The 16,686-nt window shown below is 40.6% G+C and overlaps 1 long non-coding RNA gene across 1 annotated transcript in view; it reads right to left on the bottom strand.

Moving 5' to 3' along the window:
- LOC309342496 overlaps window positions 1-16,686 on the bottom strand; it is a 578,273-nt gene that overhangs the window by 174,610 nt on the left and 386,977 nt on the right. The window lies entirely within an intron of this gene.

Raw genomic sequence — 16,686 nt, 5'->3', positions numbered from 1 at the left:
AGAGTATTTTTAACTTGAAGTTGCTGAAATTCTTCAAAAGCCTCCCTCAGACAAAACCATCAAAGACCTTTGTTTCACATTTGGTTTACATTTATGCACACATTTATGAAGGATGCTGTATGGTTTTCAATCAGGGCTATTCCATGCAGCAGTTTATTGGTGACTGTGTGTTGCTTGTACATGCAGATTTCGTGAAATACCCACACAGCATCCTCACCAAAATGCCATCTCTTATTATTTTCCCATGTAAACTGAATTTTACCCATTGGAAAATGCAATAATTAAACAAGCCCTACAAAAATGGTAAATCCAGATTAAATGGGAACAGGAAGAAGGGACAGCACTTACTAGTGCTGTCGAGTCCACAGCCAATTGCTGTGTGGAAGTACTCCCACATACCTCATTGATCATTCTCATATGATCAGATATGAACAAATCACCACTAGACATTTTCACCATAGCAGCTTCAGCAGTGGTGAATCTTTTGTTTGATTACAGCAGGCATCCCCAAACTTGGCCCTCCAGCTGTTTTAGGACTACAACGCCCATCATCCCTAGCTAACAGGACCAGTTGTCAAGGATGATGGGAGTTGTAGTCCCAAAACAGCTGGAGGGCCAAGTTTGGGGATGCCTGGAATACACCCTTGCGTGTTTAGAGCTGGCATTTAACATGCTGTAGTTGTTGGGACCCTCCTTCCTCCATTTCAGCTCTTACTATGCCATGAATGATTTAAAACATTTTTATCTCAACTTTGCAATCATTTTATGAGACTTCTGTTGTTTGCTTTTAATGGTGTAGATTTGTCATTTGTTACATTTTCCCTGTTAAAAAATACTGACTGGTGCTTTACAATAAGGAATGGCATTTTATTAATGTTAAGGTAAAATTAAATGAATACATACTGTGCAGTGTATTTCTCAGTTCTGCCTACTTGGAATGATTAAGCCAATGTACAAAGGTCTGCTCGTTCTAATCAGCCGTGCAATACAGAATACAACGCTTCCCCAAATCAGCTGGAAATCAGACCTGAGCAGGTGCAGTTTTGTTTTGTTTTTGAGTTAATTTGAGAAGAAACCCATGAGGGATTTGAGTATGAGAGAAGCTGGATTGTTTTATGGAGGTTTTGTTCACACATATATGTGTAAAGCACTCGGTGAATCACAGCTGAAAATTACATTGTGCTCATTTAGAAGAGATGTATTTGCACGTACAAAATAATACCTTGATATTGAGGTAGACTGTTGGCATATCTAGGCGCAATAATATTTATTGTACTTATTAGTGGCTCTCCAGATCTCGGTTTCAGATCTTTCCCAACTGTATTGCCTGTGATTTAAAAATAATAATTATTGGAGACACCAGAGATTGAACCTTGGGTCTGATACAGGAAAACAGAATGATCTATCTCTGAGCTACACTCCTCCCTGCCCCCTAGTGATTGCATGTAGGCAATATTTAAAGCACCATCTATGCTCTTTAATCTGCAGTGGCCTTTTCACACAAGTAAGTCATCAAGATTTAACCAATGAATGATAGCCACACAACCAGCAAGATATGCAATAATACCTTTTCCTTCTTCAGACCACATGTGATTCCTCAAGCAGTGAACTTTTGTCACCTTTGCAGCTCTTATCTTCTCTGGCAAGACATGTCCCTGATAATGGGTTTGTATCACTTCCCTTGGGAAAAGTTCTTTGGAGCAATATACATCACTGTCAAGAAGATTTTCTTGAAGTTCAGCCAAACATTTACCTTTCCATATTATTCCCATTAATCTTTGTTATACATTGAACATACCTCACTAAATGATTTCTCACATTCTCTGCACATTTTAATTAACAATATTTCATGAACTTTTAATTGACTAAACTGCATGTTTGCTGAAAGCCGACTTCAAACTTTGCTGATGCAGTTATTCTGTGCCCCTTTCATGGACAAATGGAGAGACTGATACTGGAGCCTACGCAGCAGCATGGAGGGATACCCAATCCATCTGTTCCATTTGTCATTTGTTTGAAATCTAGATTCCCCATTCTGTTTCTATTCTGGAAGGTTACAATTTTTACTTAGAATAATTATTTATAATTACCAATATTTTCTGGGCCTCCTTGGCATGTCTTTCATTAGGGTCAAATGAACAATGCCTGATGCAAGATGACAGAAGGGTGAAGTCTACTACTATTCCCATCAAAGATCCTGTCCAGGGAATCCTTATAGCAAGCAGAAAAAAAGGGAAAGGTGAGGCTTGAAAGAAGGAGGTGCCTGTCAACACATTGTCCCTCTGAGTTCTTTCTATAGCCTTCTCCAAACTAGCACAGAGAAAGAACTGCATTTTTAGACACATGGGATGGAAAACAAAGTCCTTTCCTACAGGATCCAGAATACCATAAAGTTGCAAAGCAGTGCCAAAATCCATGTTCTAGGTGCCGAAAAATATCTCGGTTATTATCCTCTTCATATGCATGGGAACATCCACTATATAGGCCCACAATCTCCCCCAAGTAGCAAATTGCTTTGCATCCCAGTTCCAACTTGATCTTCACACCTCATATCCACAGCCCCCAACTACCGTACTTCTTTGCTCTCAGTCTTTGGAAGGGAAAAAAATATCCACATACACACAAATGTATTCTTTCTGCTATGTGGTCGCTAAGCAGTTGCTAAGGACATTCTGGCCTGATATCAAGGTTAGTGATAGAACAACTGCAAAGCTTCATTGGTTATGCTAAGTTTTCAGTCTATTTCGGTTACAGACACTTAACTTTAAAATGAAAGGATAGGACTGAAACAAGAAGTTTGGTACATGTTTTAAAAGAATGAATATAATCATAAATATAAATGTCTCAAACAAGCATTAGCTTACTGGGTTGCCAAATACACAAGTTGGTTGTTGTGCTTCAGCTTTATTAGACTTGCCAACTGTCTAGAGCCATATTTAAATAGTACAAGATTCATTTTAATCTTGGCGCAGCATCAAGCCTGTACATACTGATTGCTAGGCTCAACAATTGCTGGGTTTTGGAGTAATGTGCTGCTATCACAACGGCAGCAATGCCTCCTTCAGGCAGAATGAAGTGCTATCCACCTTTGCAGTTCTTAAGAGGAGGGAGCACTTGCTCTCTCACTCGATGGCCCTTGTGGTCTCTTCCAACTCTATGATCCTGCAAGGTCCTCTCGACCTTTGGGAAGTAAATCTCCCAATGGCATTGGCAAAGCACTGCAGTAAGAGGAGAAGGACAAACAGACTAAAGAAGTGTGGGGCATTAATTCAATACTATTTCTTCTGTAGAACAGTAAGTTTTTGACAAAAACAAATTGCAGCTAAAATTTACTTAACAACCTGAACACAGTAGTCATTTTGACAAAACAAGCAGCTCCTTCCTAGTTTGGATTTGAGAAGTACTTCAAGTTAGCGGCTCAAGGTGAGCTGTTGGTAATTTCTGCTCCAAACCTACTTCCGTCAGGTCATGCTGTTATTCTTTTCAGGAACATATATTTTTGATTGCAAACATGGCAACAGCAGACAAGTCAGCTTTAGGCAAACAGAACCATGTAATCTATAGGGGGAAAAGTCAAAGCAGTTGGTCTTTACCACTTCAGGATTGCTGGGTGCTTTCCATCCTCAATCCAATAATGAATGTAGGAAATGTTTGGCTATATGTTAATTGGGGTTTATAAAAATATAAGAGGAAATTATGGCAAAGGGAGTGAAACCTTATACAAAACAAGCTGAACCCCAGTTCCTTGATATGCCTCCATTTTCTTGCAGGCTTCTGTTTGTTCACCTGCATCCAGTCCATGATCATCATCAGACATAGATTCAACTTCCTTTGATGGTGATGGAAATGAGTGTGTGTGTTAGGTGTCATCTACATACTGATGACACCAAACTCCAAGCTACCAGTGGCTTCACGTAGATGTTAAGTGGCATGGGAGGGTGGCAGAATGGGGAGGTATTGTTTTGTTTGTTAGTAAGTTATGTATTTTTGTGTTTTTTAATTGCAAACCACCCTGTAATCCTTGGATGATGTGTAGTATAGAAATTTAATGACTAATTAATAATAATATTAACCCTATGAGACGCAATAAGCAAGTGGGCCAAGGAGTTTTCCAGCACCACCTTCTGAAACCACCCCTCTAGCAAGGATCTGACATCTCAGAATGGTGCCACTCAGGTGATCCATGATACTATGGTGGATGGTATCGAAAGCTGCTGAACCAACAGGGGCAGGCTACCATCGTCTCAACTGTATAAACTATGAAGGCAACTAAACCAGTCTTCAGCCTCTATCTAGGCCTGCAACCAAATGGAAATGGCTCTAGATGATTCAAAACCATCCAGGAAAACATGGCATTAAGATACTTCCACATGCTTAAGCACCTTGTCCAAGAACAGAGCAATGGAGACCGGTCAGAAATTATCCCAAATACATTGGGTTTCGGTAATAATAATAAAAAAAGACCTTACCACTACCTCTAATGCTTTCTGAAGCAACTTCCTCATGCAGGAAGGTATTGAGGAGCTTCCCTACACCACCCAGTCACCCCGTGTCCTTCTGGCAGCTATTATGAGCCAGGAAGGACTAGGTTTAATCATACACGTGGGAAATCTCACTTCACGAATCCTGTCCACATCCTCACTCTTTACAAGCTAAAAAGTATCCCTAACAAGTGGACAAGCAAGTTCCAAAGCTACAAAAAGTGGATCTGATCAACCATGGCATCAAAGTTAGAAGGGGTGTGAATGGTTTTATCTGAAAAGTGTCTTTGGCTCTAAAGGGATATGGAGGCCTGATTCTCCTCTCAAATGGAATTCTGCAACTGATTTGAGGAAGAATATGATTGGGTGCTATTTAAGATAATACTGTGCCTTGCCAGAGCATGATGGTTTCCTCGCTTTTCAATGTAAATGTGATTTGGACAATCAGAATGCAGTCAAATTCCAAATTTTCAATCCCATGCAAGTTATCCCCTTTAAAATATTCATAAACCATCCATGAATAGGTCAGTCACAGGCTCCTAGGCATTCAAAAACCAATCTACATCCATCTGAACTATCTATAGCATCTGGCCATTTCCTCCAAAACTTCTATGTAGGTAGGCAATCTGATTTGACATGAGTTTCTGCATCTTTGGGAACACTTGATGTGCTATATTAATTGATGAAATGGATAGTGACTATTCTAGCATGGAGAATAGTCAGGGGAAGGATTCTGGTCAATCAGAAAGGAAATGATTTATAAGTCAGCAGCCCAATCCCATTTTTAGTTATTTTTTCCACTGATAGTTGCATGTTTGAATGGTCTAATTCCCCCCAACCAAAAAAGAAAGAAAGAAAGAAAGAGAAAACAACAAAAGGGGGGCTTTTATTTGATTTTTTAAAAATTAATTAGCAAAACAGCCCTGTTACCCTTGATCCCCAGAGATTCCATATTTTTTAATCTCAAATCAAGAAAGTAATGCTGGCATGAAGTCCATGTCCGTGACTCAAACCAAATAAATTAACATGGAAAAAATGCATGCACTTTGAATTGTATGTAGAAAAGATCTTCTGAAATCTTCATGCATACATATTTTGCTAATTCTAAGACAATCTGATACACACAGGAGGTGCTCACACATCTATACTCATCAATCCAACTTTGCTGTTTCTGTGACAAATCTGCCAACAGCGTTGCATGTAGACCCACACCAGCATATTATGCCTTAATCCTCTATGTCAACATTGTTACTCATCAAGACATTACACAACTGCAGCAGACTATGTATCTGTTTCTCATTTTGCTAGAGGCTTCCAATCATTTCAGGCCAATATAAAAACTTTTCCCACTTATCTCTCAACTCACAGTCTCCTGCTCACTCCCATTTTCAGCCTGATTTCCTAGGTTAACCTGCCTTTATCTGATAAACAGGTAACTGAGACTGTTACTTTTTGAGTACTCACTGGCTAGCCCCTCCTGGAGAGACAGGTGAAGGCCTTAAGAGACTGACCATTATTCACATTTACTCTTGACTGAGGTCTGTATGAACCAAAATATTTATAAAAGGGCAGGGTGGATGAGGTGAAGCCCAGTGACTTACAGTTTTAAAAGGCATCCCTGATTGGCTGGTGGCAGACCCAGACTAGTTTATCTGAACCAGTGTAAAGTTGGCAAAACTTGGAGGGAATTACCAAAAAGTGTTCTGCATTGGAGAGTTCAGCAGTGTTAAGATATATAAGAATTATTTCCATTTCATTTCTGTCCCATCTTCCATCACAGAACCCAAGACGGAATACGTTAGTTTACCATCCATGCAGTGGCCAGATCCAGACCTGCTTAGGTAAAACTGGTGGACTCATTTGTCCTTCAGACCATCCTAGTTCTTGTTCTATTATGTAGAAAGGTTTCTGCTTTTAACAAAGATGCTTCCCAAGGCATTTATGCATTTTGCTTCCAAGGGCATTTATTATAATTCTCACGTATTGCAAGTATACTATGTATCTCACAGATCACATATAGTCATTAATCATTACTGGTAAGGGGAGATTGGGAACATCTTGAGCAAAGGAGATAAAAAGGTGATGAAGAATAAAGTGGGTTGGGCAAAAACAGTTGTGTCGGTAAAGATGAGGCGATGCTAAGGCAGGAGTAGACAGCATGGTGCCCCCCAGATTGGACCACAGTTCCCATTATCCATGATCAGTGGCCATACTAGCAGGAACTAATGCGAGTTGGGAGTCCAATATATGGAAGGTGCCATGTTGACTAAATCCATCAATTTCAGTTTCTCTTATTTTCTCCTTTGTCCAAGCAGAAGTTCAGTTCTCCACATTTCTACACAAGTGCGAGGTGTGTTTTTTTTAAGTCCTCATTGCACATTTCCCCAACATACACAATTTTTAATAAGAAATTTCCTCTAATACAATGCATATTTATATTTTCAATAATAAAGTCATTTCTGTGCATGCATCCTAATACACACACTTTTGTGCAGATTAAATAGTTGGAGAACGGATAACAAAATTCAGAGAAATGAGAATCTGGAAGAATGTCTGTTTTGGTTCAAGCATTGTTTTGGAAAGTGAATTGGGCAGCTTTATATTAAAATGAAAAGTGAACTGAATTTATCCCCCATCCCTATCTATCCCCTTATCCAAGGCACTCGGATGAGACAGTTCCAAGTAAGTTTGCCTGTTCTATCTAAAAACCCTTGCCGTGGTGTGGCTGGAAAAAGCCTAGCTCTTGCTTCTATCTGAGGAAAAAGAGACCATGTGTTGCAAATATCATTAATCTACTCATAACTAAAAATAGATCTGTAATTTAATCCTGGGTGGGATGCTTTAAGTGTAGGGGGTGTTGCCTTGGGCAAGATAAAGCAACTAGCACATTTAATAAATAATAATCCTCTTTTCCTGAAGATGGCAAATAGCCATCAGTGTTTGGCAATTATCCTCTGTTGTGGTTGATTTACTGTTTAATAAAATTGAAATTGTGTATTTCTCCCTTTTTGTTGTCTGGATTTCTGTTTGAGATCACACAGTGGGTTAAACACTCAAGATTTGTCAGTGCTTACACATGCAGCTAAGCCATTCACTGATAGTAGTATCATCCAATCCATCATTAAATTCCTTAGCACATTACAATACTATAGATTTGCTGTGCTTCCTGTATTGGGCCATAAACATGTCACTGTTTTGAGATGCTAAAGTCTATCACAAATAAACATTACAGCTTGGAAAAAGGAGGGGAGAGAGGCTGCATAATTTCCTCACCTCAGAATATTGCATTGAGGAATTCCTGAGGCCTACAGTCCTTTATATTATCAGATGATTAAAGCTGTGCTTACAATACATCCTATAGGATTTGCTAATGTTCATTACAGAGGCACACATCTTTTAATTCTTAGAATAACCATGTTATTTCCAGATGCATGGTGCATAGGAAACATTAAAGGTTTGGTAGCTAGAAGACAAGTCAGTGCACAGGAGTAAAATTTAATCCTCTGTATTGCGGTGCAGTTTACTGGACTATTATGGGCTATGTCCTTGTGGTTAATGAGGTGGGATTATGAAGGGAGTACATAGCCTTGCGTTTATGCAGCACTACATTATACAACCTTAAAAAAAATACTTAAACCAAACTACAGCGGACAAATGCCCAAGAGCTATTTAGCAGAGCCCAGTCAAGTTATTGTGTTTTTATGTTTTGAAATAGTTTACATTTCTTATTCCAAATGCTTCATTGGATTTCATTTCATGCTTTGACTATTTGCCATGTGAACTGAACATTAAAGCAAATTGGTCTATCTGGCAAGGGAAAAAATGGAGTGGTGATTTTGTAAAGTGATTCTATGCAAAAATGGAGGGTGAGAGAGACTTTCAGAACAGCTTTGTGAGTTCCAAAATCATGTACCTATTCATTTAAAATGCCTTTCTGATACAAATGTATACAAAAGGTAGATTGCAGTCATTATAACCACATTATAAAAATATGCTGCTAGTATTAACAGTATTAAGAAATCACAATATAACAATCACAAATTAGCAAACTTGACAGGGATGGACACAGCAGATAAAACCCTAACCAATTCAGCCTGGCCAATGAAAAGCCTACTAGAATAAAAAGGATACACCAGCCAGCAAAAAAGCAATCAAAGACAGAACCATGCCAGCCTTATGTGGAAGGTGTTCCATAATACTGGCATAGACATTTAGAAGGCACTATTGTTTCACCCTAAGCAACCTGACTTCCCTCATAGGTGGGGCACAGGGAAGTGCTTCCTCACGAAATCTCAAGGAGCAGGCAGGCAGGAAAAGGCAGTCCCTCAAGTAACCACCTAAGTCATTTAGGCATTTAAAAGGTAAGGACAGCCACCTTGAATTGAGCCTGGAAACAAATCGCTAAGCAGCACAGGCAGAAAGCACTCCTTGCTACTGCATCTTGGACCAACAGACAAACAGACGTTTCTGAAGACTCTTCTATGGCAGTCCCATGCAGACGACTCGCCCCAAAACATCATTGCACCTGAGTCACACCACACAATGGCACCCCTCCTGCCAGTTTAGTGAGATGGAGGTGCATCTCACATGCAACCATTAATTTGTCACGGAACTGTTACAGTTTGTTAGTGAAGTGAGTGAAAGTAATAGCCATGCATGTGGGTGATTTAAAAAGAAAAAAATAGGAGGAAAGGGAAAGTTGGCATGAGGGGATGAAAAGAGGGGAGGGAAAGTTTGTGTCGGGGTGGGGTTGGAAAGCAGAGGGGAAAAATTTGCATCAGGGAGGGAAAGATCAGCATTTGGGAAAAAGTGGGAGCAGAGATCAACATATGGAAGAAGCGGGAGTTGAAGATCAGCATTTGCGAAGTTGTGGCTTTGACTTCTCCTCCTCCTCCAGTTACTGCCCCTCTCCAGTCTTGGTGAAAAGAAGGCACAGGAGCCTCTGGCTGAAAAGGAGGCAGAAGGTGAGCTGGGAGCTGAGGCCAAAGAAGGGGAGGGCCAGTGGCAGGCGGCACCTGGATGAAGCTTTAGGCAGCAGTGGCACCTCTGCATTAGCGGATGGATCTCCCATCCCTATGGATTGGACAGATCCTGATGCCTGAGGCGGACACTTCACATGGCCTCATAGGCCGGCCATCCTGCACACAGAGCACATTGCAATAATCCAGTCTAGGCATAGTTACAGCATGTGCTACCAGAGTCCTATCAGGGTTTTCCCTTCCCTGGTATCACAGTGGAGAGAGAATGAAGCAGAATTAAGCCTCAGTGATCTCTGTTCAAATCACATCTCAGCTTGGAATCTTTGCAGCTTTGGAAAACAAATTCTACGATTCCCTACTTGTAAAAAGAGACTACTATCCTTCTTCATGCAGCAGCTGTGAGAATGCTTTTTTAAAAAAAATTATCACTGTTAAGTTGTGGGCGAACATAGCAGACGACACAGCGATTTCTCCAGAGCAGCTCTTTATTTGTAAGCTGGACAGAATTGAACAGCAAACAGCTCAGCCGGCCTGCTTTTATAGGCAGCCGGCTGTCAACATTGTAGCAACAACAACCCAGGGTTTCCCGCCTAAAATAACTGACGTAGACCTGAGTGAAAACTATCTACAGTATCCCCCTGCTGGCCCAGGGTGAGAACTTCAGTACATAACAATCACCGTCGTAATCACCACCATCATTACATTTATTAAGCATTCTTCATCAGCAGGTCCCAACAATCTAAACTCCAACATAAAAAACAACAACGTTAAAACACATTACAGTCACAGGGTGGGTCCCAAAAATGCATATCTTGGGTGTCAAAAGGCCAGAGCAAAGAAGTGTGTCTTTAGCATATGACGAAAGCACAAGTACAATATTTCTCTATTATCTCACACATTCAGCTGTGAGTCACCATGTGTGTTCCGCTGATGACAGGCATGTGTGAATTGGCACATAGTTGTTGTTCATGTTCTCACTTGCCCAGTCATTACTATGCTGGCTTCTGCTCCTTCAGGCATATCTATAACATTGATTTAATAGTTATTCTCTCATCCTAAGCAATTTAATAGGCTAGTGGTCTCTAACAGAGTGTTAATTGCAGTCTTGTGACACTACAATTCCCAGGATTTTAGAGGGATATGTGACAGTTCTAATGCTGTAAAATCAATATGTCTGCAATGTCTTTCCTTAAGGGTTTGCTGTGTTTTTCACACATTCCTGGTGGTGCAATTCCTCTGAATTATTCTTTCTGCAATGCTGTCTCAGTAACAAATAAGTGATTGGAAGTAGTACTGGGTGCAAATCTACCTCTTGTACGTACATGAAAATGTGGAGTGTTATTTTCTGAATTTCTTGTGTGTATGGGTGTGGTGGAAGGAGGCAAAAGAAAAATGTCTCCAATATTTGGAATAGGAAAGCAGATAGGAGCTTCTGCTTACCTTAACCATTCAAAATAGTAGAGTCCCCCCCCCCTTTTAAATTTCAAACAAAGGCCCTGCAGCTTGCAAACCAGTCCATATAGGCTGCTTTGTATAAGTAATGGAAGCAATAAATAAAGGTGTAGAATACAAAGTGAACATGTTTGCAGATGACATTCCAGGACCCTTGGGAGCCCCCCCCCCTATATATTGGAGCAACACAATATATTCTGCAAAGTGACAGGTTTGCAAATTATTCAAAAATAATAATCTGTCCGGTCAGTCTGGCTTCTCTCTAACTCATCCCCAGCCATAGCCCATGGCTGCTTTAAATACCTAGGAATAACTGTCACATCTGCTATTAAATAGGCCAAAGCAACGATACAAATATTTATGAAAGCGTGCAACAGGATTTAAACAATTGGAAGTATATTAACCTAAGCAGGCTTCATAGCCCAGCAGTAGAAAAAGCAATCAGAAATACACATGAATCTATGGTTTAATGCTGTGTGGGATGTGGCCTTATCAAAAAGACTCACCTGTCACAGTAGGGTTGTACAAGGAACTTCCAAAAGAGATAAGTTTGACATGGTGTGGCATCCACTTATTTCTTATGCCAATGAACATGTTGTTTGCAATTGTCCCTAAAAAACACATTTGTTGTATAGACGTTTGCCCCCAATACTGTACAATGCCTTATGGACGTTATTTTTGCACATATCATATGTGTATGTGTGTGTGTGCGCGCGCACACACACATTTTTCACTCTGGTATATGGTGGGTATTTTTACACATTACACGGCTAGAGAGCTGCACTGCAAAATCTGGAAAAGTGTGAAATGCAAAGGATCCCCCCACATTCTCTTTTATCCAGAAAGTACAAATTAAGTCGATTCTCCATTAAGTGCAAAATGAATCAAATTTATCCTCTACCCTTATGCTAATTTAAAAAGTACATAGTGTGCATGCCACTCTGTGAACTTCTTTATCTCTCTCTTTCTCACCCAAAGTTTTGGGGGAAAGAGAGACACATGGCTGAGCTGTTTCAAATGTAGGAGAACAATATTCCCCCCGCCCACACACACAAGGTGTATCTACCGTTTCCCATTTGGGTGGGTGCCATTGCATCAAGTACAGGCATTCAGCTGTGACCAATGCTGACTCGAGCCTTGTAAGCAGCTTGCAAGGGGGGGAAAAATATGAACATAAAGTTTAGATTTAGATCTAGTACAGCTATTAAATGACTTTGGAAGTGATGACACCAAACCATTCCACAGCAAAAGGGTTGTAATGCCTCATTACAAAGACAGGAGAAAGAGCTTACAAACGCAGTCTGTGCCCCCGCCCTCCACCCAACAACCACAGATATTTTGTCAGAGGAGAAGTGGAATTTATGTTATGCTTCCAAGAAACAGAGATTCACATTCTAGCAATAACCCCCTATCGCCAACCATAGAAAGGTTTGATAGGATTTTTGAGATCTGAGAGATTATCCACTTTACAAAGCATGCTTAAAATGTCCTGACAATTAGTTCATAGTTATTTTGCAATACACTTGGGGACAGTCTTTAGTGTGTGAAAAGTGATGGATCAATATAATAAACAAATAAATTAGTTTACAACATCTCCTTGGCATTGCGAGACATGTAGGGCCACTATTTGCTCAAGAAAGAAAACTTTGCAAATCACTGTGATAGAAACAAATTCATCCTCTCCAAATTCACCACAAAATTGCTTCAATTGATGCAGAGGTTGGTTATCAATGCATATTACCAATTTGTCTGCTGCTATTTCACATTTCATATCTGAAAAAGAATGTGGTGTCTTACTTTGTGGTGTGCAGAAGGCAGAAAAAAGATCAGCCCAGTGTCTGTGAATTCTTAAACAATTCTAATGTTTCTTTGTGCTGCCTCCACTTCGATATATATTTCAGGTTCTGAGTCATTCTGTATAAAATGAAGCTCTGTGGGTTCCCAAGGTGGAGAAAGTGCTTTTTGTCTATGTTTGGAAACCACTAGGTGCCATTTCAGATCGTGAGCTGAACCTTTAAAAATGGCAATTATTTTAACAAAATTTGGCATGAAACTAATAGGCTATGTATTGGATATGGCCAGATCCCTGGACAAGTGATACAGCTGTGGGGAGAAAATGCCTCCCTCCTTGTTATGTGAGCCCTGGATGTTTTTATTTAATTAGTTAATAAATAAACAAACTCAACATGCACACCCAAGCCCTGCTTGTCCAAAGGATACATACATACATACATTTTTGCAAAGGAGGGGATAAGGCAAACCAAAGGGTAGGAATGACACATTAGTGAAAACTGATTTGCAAAAATGTATGTATTAGGCAAAATTGCATACAAAAATGTATATATTAGGGGAAAATTCACACTAAAATGCTGGTGAATTTTCATGTGTATTATCAAACAGATTAGGAAATGAGAAACTGAAATTGACAGATCCACCTGTCCCAGTAGTAAGAGTGCTAAATGTTTTAAAGACTGTCAGGAGGCATCTGGGCATTGAAAGCTCATAACTCAGCATGTCTCTTTCTCTCACTGAACTGCTACAAGCAAATAACCCATAGTTGTCTCGGTAATAATGATTTAATAGTGCATTCATCTGGCTACACTCCTTTGCTGTTTGGTTTCTGTGTTTAACACAAGGAGTGTTGCTTTAAAGAGTTACAATATATTTGATACAGTGAACTTCCACAGTTTAATGCATGGGTAGGCAAACTAAGGCCTGGGGGCCAGATCCGGCCCAATCGCCTTCTAAATCCGGCCCGCGGACAGTCCGGGAATCAGCGTGTTTTTACATGAGTAGAATGTGCCCTTTTATTTAAAATGCATCTCTGGGTCATTTGTGGGGCCTGCCTGGTGTTTTTACATGAGTAGAATGCGTGCTTTTATTTAAAATGCATCTCTGGGTTATTTGTGGGGCATAGGAATTTGTTCATTTCCCCCCCTCAAAAAAAACACAGTCCGGCCCCCCACAAGGTCTGAGGGACAGTGGAATGGCCCCTTGCTGAAAAAGTTTGCTGACCCCTGTATGAATCACTATCAACAATCCCGTGCAAATGTTGATCATCCCAAGCAGATGGTGCAAGTGACTGTAACACTAAGGGATACACCATTGAATGGTGACAGACACCGCAAAGTGATTGTCAGCACTCTCAGACTTATATCTGAAACATGAGTAAATACATTTCATGAATGTCTGAAACCTTTTCTGCATGACAGTTGGCAATCCCAGATGAATGGTGTTGAGGGGTGCTTAATTTCTTGGAGGGCATTCAAAAAGCAAACTTGACAAATTCAAGTCACACAGTTCCATTCTGAATGACTTGATGCTTCCTCCCTGTCTTTTTCCCTGTTACCACATTACTGACTGGTGGCAAGAGAAGCAAGCCAGGTTTTGTGGTATAGCCTCCATTAGCAATACATAACAAAGTCCATTCATAGTGAACATGCACAGCAGTGTCCAGACCAGCCAAGAATCAAGGGAAATGTAATTTCACAATGTGCCTAACATGGATGTTGCAGCAATGCTGCCATTATACACTGTTACTGCTATATCCCCTTCCCACCCCAAATAAGTAGGCTCATTAGAATGAACTGACTGGGGTTAATCATGCCCATCAATTTCAATGGGCCTACTTCAGATGCAATATTTTATTTTTATTTGTCTTGAAATCATTTGCTTGAACCAATTCTAAATCAGGCCAGGGAGAGTTTACACACCACATACAAATGCTGACATTCTCCAAAATTGGACAGTTATATGAGTTCAACTTCTTTTTTTTTTACTTAAACAAAGTTTTGGGATTGCTACAAAAAAACAGCTTAAGATAGTGCCTTTCTTTTCATGGTTTCCATTGTATCTCATTAATCACTGTGAAAGAGGTGCTCACCCTAGCGATAAGAATACAACTTGAAGGCACTTGCTAAATTAGAGTGATTTACAGCAACTCCAAGTTCAGTTCTTTTCATTTTAACCTCCTCCTAGCTGTTAGCAGGTGCATGTTCCAATTCTGTTCATAATCTTGCTACAAGGAATTTAGCCCTACCACACCTTTCCTCTACCAAGTTAATGCAGACCTTTAAGAGAAAGGATCAATTTTCCCCGTGTGTTTCTGTGTAATATGTGGCTTTCTCAATACTGCTCTCATCTAATGACACAATTAGGACAATTCTCACAATATGTGTTACAGCCCAACTCCCTGCAATAAATTTAATATTCGTATTCACATGGTGAGTATCACCATTATATAGGCAAAGGAGAGTTCCCCTGGTGGCATCAAGGTTGCCCTTATCCCCAGAAAGAAGCAGTGCTGAACCAGTCAGGCACACAGAATGCTTTAAGTAGAAATCCAGTTGGTATTTGTGCTAGGATAAAATTCTTCTCCAGATTATACACTTTCAGCAGGGGAATTTTGTCTGCTGTGTACATGTCACCAAGCAAAAAGCAAAACACAATGCCTGCTCTCTCACCCACACCCACCCCCCTTTGATAAGAGAATCATAGAATTTTCCCTTTAAACCTTACAACTACCCTGTAGGTTAGGCTGAGAGAGTGACTGGCCCAAAGTCACTCAATGAGCTTCATGGCTGTATGGAGATTTGAACCTTTATCCTTCCAGTTCTTTGCTGGGCATTTTTTTGTGGCATCCCGTCTCCCTTCTGAATAAGTTTCCAGCTCAATCAACCAACAAACGGGCAGGTTGATTCAGGGTCCATACCCAGTGCCTATGCCAAAGTCTACTGCCATCTGTAATCAATAAAGTTGTGGCCATTTCAATCCCAAGGTGCTGTTCTGGCTTTCTTTCCACCTATCACAATCCTGCTCCCGGTGACCTCAGGTTTCTGTGCCTGGGCCTGCAGGTCCTACTGAAAGCCTTGCCATGGGCATCCACTCTAATAACAACAATACAGTGGTAGCTCACCCGCTTCAGGTTACATATGCTTCAGGTTACAGACTCCGCTAACCCAGAAATAGTGTTTCAGGTTAAGAACTTTGCTTCGGGATGAGAACAGAAATTGTGCTCCGGTGGCGTGGCGGCAGCAGGAGGCCCCATTAGCTAAAGTGGTGCTTCAGGTTAAGAACAGTTTCAGGTTAAGAACGAATTAAGTACTTAACCTGAGGTACCACTGTACTTAATTGTACCCTGCCCATCTGACTGAGGACACAATAAAACATCAAACATTAAAAGCTTCACTATACTCTGAGAACAGGATGCTAAGCTAGATGGGCAATTGGCCTGACCTAGCTGGGCTATTTTTACATTCTTACGCTGCATCAGAGCATTAGTTCCATCTTAACTCTGTATTGTTAACACTGACTTCCAGCAGGTCTTTGGGGTTTCAGACAGGGGTCTCTCCCAGTCCTGTACTTGGAGATGCTAGGGAATGAACCTGGGACCTTCTGCAATGCTAATCAGTTGTTCTACCACTGACCTACAGCTCATAATGCATATAAAATGGTAGTGCTTACAGTATACAATGCAGCAGTACCTCTAATGCAAAATTTCTAGGGTGCAACATGAATGCTTTCCCAAGTTTCCACATTTTGCTGGCTGTTGCACCTGACACAAGCAACTTTTTGCTGGCAGAAGAGCTGCTCACATCAGCTGTGGCAGTAACAGTGTCCACTGAAGGTGGCTTCCTAATTGCATTCATGTTGCTCCATTGAATGAGCACACTGTGAGCCACACTATCTTAGATACCTGTGTCTGGGTATATAAATCCACCCAGTCTAAGATGAAACCCATAGTGTGGTCGTCTCTAGGAGCAAGGTGGATGCTT

Source organism: Podarcis erhardii (genome assembly GCF_964252035.2).
Source record: "Podarcis erhardii genome assembly, chromosome: 5".
NCBI classification, from domain to species: Eukaryota; Metazoa; Chordata; class Lepidosauria; order Squamata; family Lacertidae; genus Podarcis; species Podarcis erhardii.
Note: the sequence above shows the minus strand (reverse complement) of the source record. Positions and strands in the feature narration are given on the sequence as shown.